Genomic DNA, 10575 nt, shown 5'->3' with positions numbered 1-10575 from the left:
ATCTACTGCACGCTATGGGCAGCAGCCCCCAAATGTTGCTCCAGGTACGCCATATAGCACGCTGCCATACTAGCGGGCTGATAACCCCGCGGACCCGAGCTGCATATGCAGCATATCTGAAAGAGCGTGTGTAGGACAATGAGACGTGTTTGGTAGGTTGGGCTAAATTTTGCACTCAATAGGGACAAACTTTGTGGGTGTTAGTCCATCTCAAACAAGCTCCGAGCCAAAATCTGGACTTTCTTTGGTAGCCCGTGAAGATTTTTCCTGCACCGGGTGGGAAATTAAACCCTCTTTGTTTGGTGGTCTAGACACAACCTATTCTAGCTCTATTGATATACGAGTATTGGTGTTTGGTTGCACAGATGAAACTGCCACGTGTTCACCATGGTTGAAACAAGGTGAGCTTACCATTCGATTACATTCTACATCCCATCATAGAGAAATCAAAAGAACAAGAACTTGACGATCACCATGATGAGAACGACAATGATGCAATCTTTCACCCTACTCTCTCGTACTAAAGGCATTAGTAGAAGAGGCATTGGCTCGTGAGGCATTGGTTGGTGAGGCATTGGGTGTTGAGGCATTGGCTGATGAGCCATAGCCTAGATAGGCATAGCCTCGGTCTCGCCAAGAAGTTCTAGTACTCCTTCCGTGCCTCCTCATAGTATGGTACCTTCTTTAGTTGTTGGAGAAATCATTTACTTAATCTTGGCAGATCCTCCATGAATTATAGATTCCCCGATGCCTCACTTTGAACACAACATACCACTAACATGCCACAAGAAGAACTAGTGAGGAACATGATCACAAGCATCAATGAAGTCATAAGAAAGAATGACAAATTCACACTCGATCTTAAACTAAGAGGAGAATGCATGATCATTACCAAAAGTAGACCACAAGTTTATCCTACCACTACAACTATGGTGTGAACCTACCACCACAACAAAATTGCCTAGCATCTTAATTCCACAAGGTCACTACCACATGTGGGGTTACTATATACCACCTCGTGAAGAGGGGACATTTCATCGTCTAGTGTGTATCCTTCATCAGCCTCTCCCACATCATTGTGGTTCTTTGACTTCATCATATTTTTGGCAGCACCAGGCACATCATCCACCTGGGTCTCGGGGGAATGGGATGTTGAGTCGAGCACTTGCGATGGGATCCGTGAGTCCCAAACGCGAATCATGGCACTGGCTAAAGTCGTCACAAAATGAGTCCTACAATCACCACGCACCACATCAATGTAACAACTATACCTGGCCATCATTCGCGTTGGGCCTAAAAACACCGGTGTAGAAAACCCTAGCCTAGGCCCGGTCGATCATCGGCCTAAAATTTAGGCCCAAGCCGGCCCACCGGAGGAAAAACTCATTGGTCCTTGGGCTGCGGGCAAGACATCTTCCCTATTTCTCACATATGTGAGACCTAGGCCCAGCCTAGCCCGAGTGTCATGCCTAAAAATCAGGCCCATGCTCACCTTACATGCATGGTCGGTTTGGCCCAAGCCCGGGATTTTCGGAATGGGTCGGGATGCCCATGCCCATGTATACTAATAACTAGCATATCTAACAGTACTACATGAAGTGCACAACCAGTAATCTAGTAGAAATTAGCTGAATCTTGAAATGGTGAATGAAAGTGAAAGTTTGATGAACTAGCAATAGATTTCGACACTTGGCACCCCTCTTCATCTTGTCTGAATACACATTTTTAGGTGCGTCAGTAGGCTTCTTAGGAGTGCCATCGAGAGCCACCGCATTAGACTACCGGGTGTCGGCATCCTCGGTTGAAGGGGCAAGCGGAGTTGTGCCCATGGCCTCACTTGAGCCCATGGAGTACTTGTCGGTGGCGAGGCCGGATGAGAAGATGGCCTACATCTCATCGTAGTTAGCAATGGGCGTGTTCGGGAACTCGGCGTCCTTGGGGTGGTCCTAGGATGGGAAGACAAGTGTGCTAGTTGTGCAAGTCAGCCGACGAATGATGAAGCACTACAATGTTGGATCACTGACGCGTCCGTGCTAGTGGCCAACCTCCAGGAGGATTCATTTGCTCTCCTCACACCATTGACCTCCGCTAAGATCACGGAGCCTACTAACGGTGAGACACATCGCCCTCCACTTCCTCAGGTGGTTCTACGTCTACGTGGAGCTAACATTAGCACCGCCGTGCTCCGTAAAGGACTTGGTGTCAGATGGACTTCCTTGAATCTCTTTTCGGTTCGTGCGCTGATCTTGATTAGTTCACACATCTTCTCTAGCACAAAGCTCGACGTGAAGAGGAGTAATTTCATGGCCCCCTTCTATGCAACCTTCATGGCCTTCTCCACGTCAGTGCGGTTCTTTGCCTTCGTCTTCTTCCTGGCGGCCATCCTTTCCGCCAACTCTGTCGCGACCTTGGCCACGAGGGAAGACACATGGCCATCATTGACTGGCACATCCAACACCGACACCTGAGACTCAACAATGGGCTCTGAGTCGGGAACTTGCAAGCAGATATGCGAATCCCCAACACATATCAAGGCTAGGCTAAAGTCATCACAGAACAAGTCCTACAATCACCACACAGCACAAACCATTACAACACCTTACACATCCTTCACCACACAATATGAACATCCACTAATCTGAAATGCAGAAGGTGAATCTAGGTACGTTCAAAGAATACATGACAAATGGCAATGCAAGATTTCAGCCTAAAGGCAATACATTTCGACACTACCTAGCCAGATCCGCCAAATCCTTCCAAGATCTAACCTAGTCAAACTAGTTCGAGATGCAGCTACTTATATTCATTGTTGGAGCCGTAGGACAACTTGACGAAGAAGATGAAGTAGCTTTGCCGCCAGTACGTGTCATCGCTGACCGGAGATCTGTGCACCGCTTAGGGCATGTGCAATGGTTGATCAGACTGGTCTTATCTTAACCCGCCAGGTAGTTTAGATATGACAATAAAAAATGATGTACAATAGGTTATTTTTAATCTTATCTCTGCTAACTAGACATTCTAAATATATGGTGAGAGAGACTGGGCTAAGATATCATCTCTGGCTGGTCATAGTGGGGAGTAACTTAGACTAGTAACATATGCCATGTTACTAGTCTACGTTACTACCTTCATAGTGGGTAGTAACTTATATGTGGTGTTATGCATTGTGTCATTTATTATGTTGTAGACCCATTTTGTCTTGGGGTGTGTGATGTTATGGTCACATAGCTAGTTACCACCTCATTCTCTTTCTTCACTTATTGGCATGTCATATCACTAAAATGCCTTGAGATGTGTGATGTTACTAGCTATGTTACTCCCACTACGAGCAGTCTAAAGAAGACACATCCTTTTTTCAACTTTCTCTTTTCTCTACCTCAGCATTTATCATACGTGGCACTACTAAGATATCATCGTTGTACATGTTTTTACCGGAGGTGGAGCACGAAAAGTGGGAGTGGACGTTTCGAATCAGACGGTGAGAATGGAAGGTAGAAATAGTGCACGATGCTCGGCGGGAGGTGACCGAATCCTTACGACCCATTTTGGTTTTTCGCCGCAGCTCCAAACTCCCGCTCCCATTCCCAACTCCATGTGCGCCGCTGACGCGTTGACGATAGCTTGGACGCGCACTTGACAGAGAGAGTTTCTCTTGAACAGAGAGAAGAGCGCGCTGAGAGCATCTCCACCGGCGCGCTCCAAATAGGCGTCGGCAGGAGCGCCGACACCTCCGTTTGGGAGACGCCGACACAACATCCTCCATTTGGGGGAACTACTTCCACACCGGCGCCCCAAACAGGCGGCCCCGATAGATAATTTGAATTTGAAATCTCAAACACAACCATAGAAATTCGAATAAGTCTACGAATATGAAGTTGGGCCAACACACGGCCACCAAATACGAATAGGTTTTGGAATAAGAAGTTTAGGCCAACAGACGGCCACCAGATCGCCGTTTCTGGCGCAAAAAAGGGCTTTCGAAGCCAGATGATCGTATGATCACACAAAGGAGGTCACGGGCGGCGCAACCTCGACGGCTTCCTCATCGGCGGCCGGCGGCAGCTCCGTCGCTGCAACAGGATCCACGGTTGTCGGGGGAGGCATGAACGCAGACGGTGCCGGGGAAGACATGAGCGCGGACGGTGTCGGGGTAGACATGGACGGTGCCGGGGAGACGCCGACGCAGCTTGCACCGCCATCACCTCTTGGCCGATGCGCTCACGGTACATCTCGTGCCATGCCCACGCCAAGGGGTCCATCTTCTCCATGTCGTTCATCAAGATTTTTGATTCTTGAGACATTTTGGCCAACGATAGTTGCGTCGCTTTGTTGTTGGCCTTCATGGCAGCGGCGTGAGCTTCCATCGTCTTGCTTGTCGAGGATGGCCTTCCACACGATGGCGGCTCTATCGACAGCTTCCTTGTTCTCCACCGAGAACGAGGTGATCATCTTCTCGATGGAGGCGTCCATGGCTGCCAATACCGGCGCCGCATTCCTGTCAGCCTTGGCCTTCTTGTTGCCAATGGGGCGCCCGGTGGAGGCGCCAGCTGGATCGACCGACCCATCTTCCCCGTCCTTCAAGAGAGTGTGGAGGAGGTCGTCTCATTTCTTGCAACCTTGGAGCTTGTTGTAGCAATGCATAAATGGAAAGTCTTTGTCCTCGTGTTGGTTCTTGTACATTTCGAGGGCTTTGAGCATCTAACAATATATGATGCAAAACAATGAAAAACATTGAAGATCATCAATTCATATGCAACAAGTTGGATCATCAATTCATATGCAACAAGTTGGATCATCAATTCATATGCAAATAAGATAGGCGTAGATCATACCCAATCCACCATCGTCACGCCGCTCTCCTTCCGTGCCTTGATCTTCTCATAGTAGCCGTGGAACTTGCTATACGACCCCTTGATCAAGTTCCAACGGTGAGAGAGGGCGCCCTCGTTCCGGTTCATCTCTATGGTGGCGTAACCACCATAGTTCTTCTTCTCGTTGAAACAATCGAGGATGCGCTTGTAATACTTGCCCCCGGTTTGGTTTGCGCCGGTGATGGGGCAAAAGCTCACTTGCTTCCACGCCTCGATGAGATCCTCGAAGGACCTCCACCTCAGACCACGAGTGTCGGCGGAACGCCTGCGCGTCCTCCTCACGCTCGCGCCGGTCTCGGCGTCGATCAGCTCCTCGTGGACTTCCTCCTCACCTTCGTCCTCCTCGGCCTCTTCTTCGTAGTCGTCGACCGGGGGTTCGTAGGCATGGCCGTGTATGATGCCGTTCAGGATCTCCTCCTCGTCGGCAATCTACGCATAAAGTTACAATCTTTGAGTCGGCAATCTACGCATAAAGTTACAATCTTTGAGTCGCCGCTGGTGTCTACGATGCACACAACACATAGAAAGAAAGGAATCGCACCTCGTCCTAGCCCATGGACACACCGGACCCTCTGCCGAACACCTGCTGGGTGTGTCTGCCGTCGTCGGGGAAGAGGTCGCGGGGAAGGCCGGTGCCGTCCGTCACGTGGCCCTAGGTGCGGCGCAAGTCAGGCGAATCGTTCAGGTCGGGGAAGCGGAAGGCGCCGCTGCCCCGAGCCGTTCAATCCGGCGAGAACGGGACGTTGTTGTCGACAGTCATGTCGCTGTCCCCGAACTCGGGGGAGTAGCGGGCGCGGCCGTCCATCTGCGACAGCCGCATCTGCGAGATCGACGGCGCGTCCGCGGTGTACCCCGCGTAGTAACCCGACGACGACGGGGAGCTCGAGATGCTGTTCAGGCCGCCGCCCAAGCTCAGGCACGCTTCCGCAGAGGCCACCGCTCGATGCGGCGCCTCCTGCGGTCGGCCGTGACGAAGGCGCGACGTTCCATCTCCGTCTCCTAGTCCTCCTGCGACATGGTCGCCGGCTTCTCCTTCAGTGCGACGGTGCGCGTCTTCGGCGACGCCTTCGCTGGAGCCCTTCTCTTCGGTGGCATGGCGCGGCGGCGAGGGTTTTTCGGGTTCGAGACTGGATGGGAGATTGAACGGCTGGCGGGAGAAATGAGCGCCGGAGGGGACGGGGTTTTGGGGGCGAATATGTATATTTTGTTGTTGTGTGGCTGACAGGCGGCTCCCACGCCCAAAATTTTCAGCCTCGTGAAGCGCCGGCGCGCCCGATTCGCGCCATTGGCGAAGGGGCTGGCACGGGGTTGCCGGCGCTTCTATTGGGCTTCAAAATCGCCGGCGCCGTTTGGGGCACGCCGGTGCGAGCCTATTTTCGTTCCCGACCCCCAAAAAGCTATCGGGGCCGCTATCGGGCGCGCCGGTGGAGATGCTCTGATGGATGTATGGCCATTGGCCGGTGAAACACGACGGGATTTTTCAGTTTTTCTTTCTTCCAATTTCCTATCACAAAACTAAATTCCCATACCCTCTAATCAAACGAGAGGTTTCTAGTCACACAGCCCCTCAACTCGCGTTCCCCACGTCAAATTACCCCCTACCAAACACGCTGTTGAGTGTTTTCTGCCCTTAGGCGTTTTATTGTGTAAATTCCTTGTTCAGAGGCACCTTATGATATGTCTGCCGTCTAGGATCAATATTTTATTGGTAAGAGTCCAACATTGTTCCAGTCCAAAAGCAAAAGGAGGTATGAACATAAAAATAAAGGTACTAGTAATAAAATCACCTTATGTCTGCAACCTCTCCATTCCATTGGAAGGTTCTCGCATAGATGGTACTACCTCGGTTCCTAAACAGAAAATATTTTGGTAAACTAAAACAGTCTACCAAATCGTCTGGGACAGATGCTGAGCGCAATGACTGAAGCGAAAAAATGTACTAGAGCTTAATATGTTCAATACTGAAGTTAAACAGCAAGGATAAAAGTTACACAGGTGGTACAAATCATCATCCTATCAGCAAGACAGCAAAATCAAAGGACCCTGCCTAACGATGGTACGGCTGTTGCGCCGCGCCAGCGCCGTAGTTATGGGCAACAGACCCAAATGCTGCTCCAGGACCGCCATACAGCACACCGCCACGCCGCGCCGCCACACTCCCAGGCGCATAGTGCGCCTGAGCAGCAGCTGGGCTCGCGTACCCCGCGGAACGAGCTGCGTAACCAAAAGAACGGGATACGGGGTTCTGGAAGGATGGCCGGTAGCTTGAGCCCGAACCTCTTGCGGACTTGGCAGCAGGGAAGGACTGAGGCCCAGCTGCTCCCCGTGCTCGCTTGTTCTGGAATCTATTCGCGCTGCCTAGCTTCTTCCGGTCAGCCTTCTCCTTTTCAATCCTTGCCACCTTCCTTTTTATGCTGTCGATGTTAAATACCGATACAAGCTGGCAGGCCTCGACGCACCTGATGACAGACTTGCAGGCGGTTAACTCCAAGCTTTTTGACTCATCCTGAAGAAAGAAAAAAAAAAGCCCTTCTTGAGTGCCACAAGTTATCATGAAGTACACAAAAGGATAGAGAAAGATCACAAAAACCAAAAGCAAATACTCTGCCTAATACCAAAAAGAAACTTCAGAAATTGGTGTAAATTGTAACAGACATTACTCCCTCCTTTCATATATAGAAGGCCTATAATCTTGGGGATCTTGTTCACGAACTATGAGATTTTTCTTCATTTATCTTCTCTCTTGCATTTATGCACACTCCCACTACCTTATCTCTCACTGATTACCATGACAGTAACACCGTGGATAGCAAGCATGGTCATTCCAGTCATTCCCCTCTAATATTCTCTCATTTTTTCTGACTTTATAAATCTACATGCTGAGCAATAAAATAGGCCTTATATTTTCGAACAGATGTAGTGCGAACTAACCAACAGAAACATTCTTTGTAAATGTGCATCCAACTCCAATAAAGACACCAAGCAAATTCAGGACTAGACTAGATGTATTAACAGAAAAAAAAGATTAGAACAGATGGAGCTAACTAATCAATGGCTCACCGATTCTCAACCTGATTCTACGACTGATGAATCAGATAAGAGACCCCCATCAGATAAATTGAGTACTGTAATTTTGAATCAACTGTTTAAATCTGAGTTGCGTAATTGGTTTTCTACAAAATGGTGTACACATATTGCTACCATGATTAATCTGATGTCACATCACAGATTTGACACAAATGCAAGGTTTTCAAATGAAGGGTACATCACTAACTTTATTTCCTTCATTAACAGATCTCAGTGCAGGCATTCACGCAGAAAAAGGCCTATGCCCAAATTGAATGATGAGTTAAACAATCAGAAGAAAAATGCATTGGAATAAGAGTAGAATAGAGTCTTACAACAGCAGAACCGGAGCGTCTTCCACTACTCAGCACAGCCTGAGCCTTCTCCGTGGAGTCCTTTATATAAGAGTTAAGAAGAGGTGCAGGTGGAAATCGCTCGAACAGACCCGCCTCATGAGCAATATATATAGCCTCGATTACATTTCCTGAAGTAATCAATTCCTGAACAACATCTGAAAAGTAGTAACAAAATAGTTGTGTCAGCTCTTCTTTTATCCTAACTAAATAATATATACAATCACTATATCTGGATAAAATGCTAAATCAAATCATCTACAGTTACAAACTCAACAATGAACCTTTAACAAACAGCCGAATATACTTAGTAATTGTGAAAATCAATTCATCAATCTTCTAATTGTAATTAGACAAACCCTAAGGTAATGAAAAAAATGTACGCAACTTTGAACTATGTTGGTTTCACCGTTCCACTCAATCCAAATGCAATCCCGGGAAAAAAACTCAAATATTGCAAGAAACTACTTAAATTAGTGATATCGTCAAGTTGAATCTAAAGAAAGATAACAAAACTTCAACAAGGTCGATCAAAACTTATTCTTGAACTTGTGATGTTTTTTGGTCCATGGATAAGATCATGATGAATTCCGTACCTAAAATTTGTAATCCATATGTCCTAAATACGGACTATGCCACCAAACGAAGCAACATAACTACTACTCCATACGTTACAATACAGCTCAAGGAGAATGTCATAACAAAGAACCTGCATATTCATGTGATCCTAAATCCAGCAGTTCTAAAGTTATTGGGAAAAAGTCCACTAGTTCTAAATATAGACTTTAATTTGCAACATAAAATCAAATAAATGTCACGATCCTCATATGCAACATTACTCTAATCTCTAGTTCGTCTACGCATAATTCTTCTACCAATGCATATTCTCAATTCCACACACCAAAGACCTGTTAAGAATCAGATTAAGAAGTGAAACAAATTTAAACACCAGGCCACTAGGTCATGATTACCTGCGACGCTCTCCTCAAACCCAAGGATACACGCAAACTTGGCAAGCTCCTTCCTCCGTCGGTTAGCGACAAACAGGCTCCTCAAGAACTCTTGTTTGAACTTGTCTTTCAAGGCAAATGCCGCAACCATCTGCAGGAATATATGAGCCTCTGCTTGCCCCAGTGCACTCTTCTCCTCCTCCTTGACTCCTCCAGCTGCCTTCTTCACGTCCTCAACTTTGCTCTTTTCTGCTTGTTCTTTTTCTTCTCCTCATCAGCCACTTCCACCTTTACCTCTTGGCCCTTCTCCTCCGCTTCCTCTGGATCCTCCTGTGCTTCATCATTGTCTACTTCCTCAGGGTTCTCTTCTTCCTCATCGCCTGATGCAGCCACCACCTCCTCCGGGTCTTCCTCTTCTTCCTCTTCCTCTACTTCCTCTACTTCTTCTTCTTCCTCTTCCTCTTCCTCTACTTCTTCTTCTTCCTCTTCCTCCACCTCCTCCTGCTCATCCTCCTCCTTCACATCTACAGGCTCTACTTTCTTCTCTGCCGTTGCTACATTATCTACGACAGCCGCTTCTGTCATCTCCACCTCCTGGCTACTGGGTGCGGGCGTGTCCATCCTGATCCCAAACCGCTCTGTCCAGTCCTTGGCGACCACAGCCGCCCTCTCAACCAACGTATCTCCTATCTCCGGCGGCTTCCGGCCGTCGGCACCAAACAAGGAGCGCAGCAGCATGCCCAGCACCCAGCACTGGTCCTCACCAGCGCCTTCGCCGGCAGCCAGGAAGTCGCTGAGCACGTCGAGGACGAGGCGAGGCGGATCGACCGACGCGGCGACGGCGGGGGCGACCTCCTTCCGTACCGCCGCGAGTTCCTTGCGGCGGGAGGCCATGAAGCGCCAGAGCGCGGCGCCGTCCATGCGGCGGCAAATCCACCGGATCGCGCCCCGGATGTCGGCGGGGGGCGGCGCGGCGGACTCGGCCTCGGCGACGGCGGCGGAGAGCGCGTCGGAGGCCTCGGCGAGGCGCGCGGGGATGGCAGCCTCGCGCGCGTCGAGCGCCGCGAGGGATTCGGAGGTGGACGCAGCGGCGGCGGCGACGGCCTCGTCCACTGACGCGGAGCGGGCGGCGACGTCCTTGTCGAGCGAGGCGAAGTGGGCGAGCGAGCGCGCCCAGGTTTCGCGGCAGGCGGCCAGAAGCTTCTGCTCGGAGTCGAGGTGGGCGAGGAGGCGCTCGACCTCGCCGGCGGCGGTGGAGTCGTCGGTGGTTGCCATGGCGGCGAGGGCTGGGGGAGATTGGGGAGCAAATTCCAGATGCCGGGGAGGCGGAGCTGG

At 49.7% G+C, this 10575-nt stretch overlaps 1 pseudogene; it reads right to left on the bottom strand.

Annotated features, from left to right (window-relative positions):
* Positions 1–6780: 6780 nt before the first annotated feature.
* LOC124661410 lies at positions 6781–10566 on the bottom strand (annotated as a pseudogene).
* Between the last annotated feature and the right edge of the window lie 9 nt (positions 10567–10575).

The sequence above is a fragment of the Lolium rigidum genome, chromosome 6, assembly GCF_022539505.1.
Source record: "Lolium rigidum isolate FL_2022 chromosome 6, APGP_CSIRO_Lrig_0.1, whole genome shotgun sequence".
NCBI lineage: Eukaryota > Viridiplantae > Streptophyta > Magnoliopsida > Poales > Poaceae > Lolium > Lolium rigidum.
Note: the sequence above shows the minus strand (reverse complement) of the source record. Positions and strands in the feature narration are given on the sequence as shown.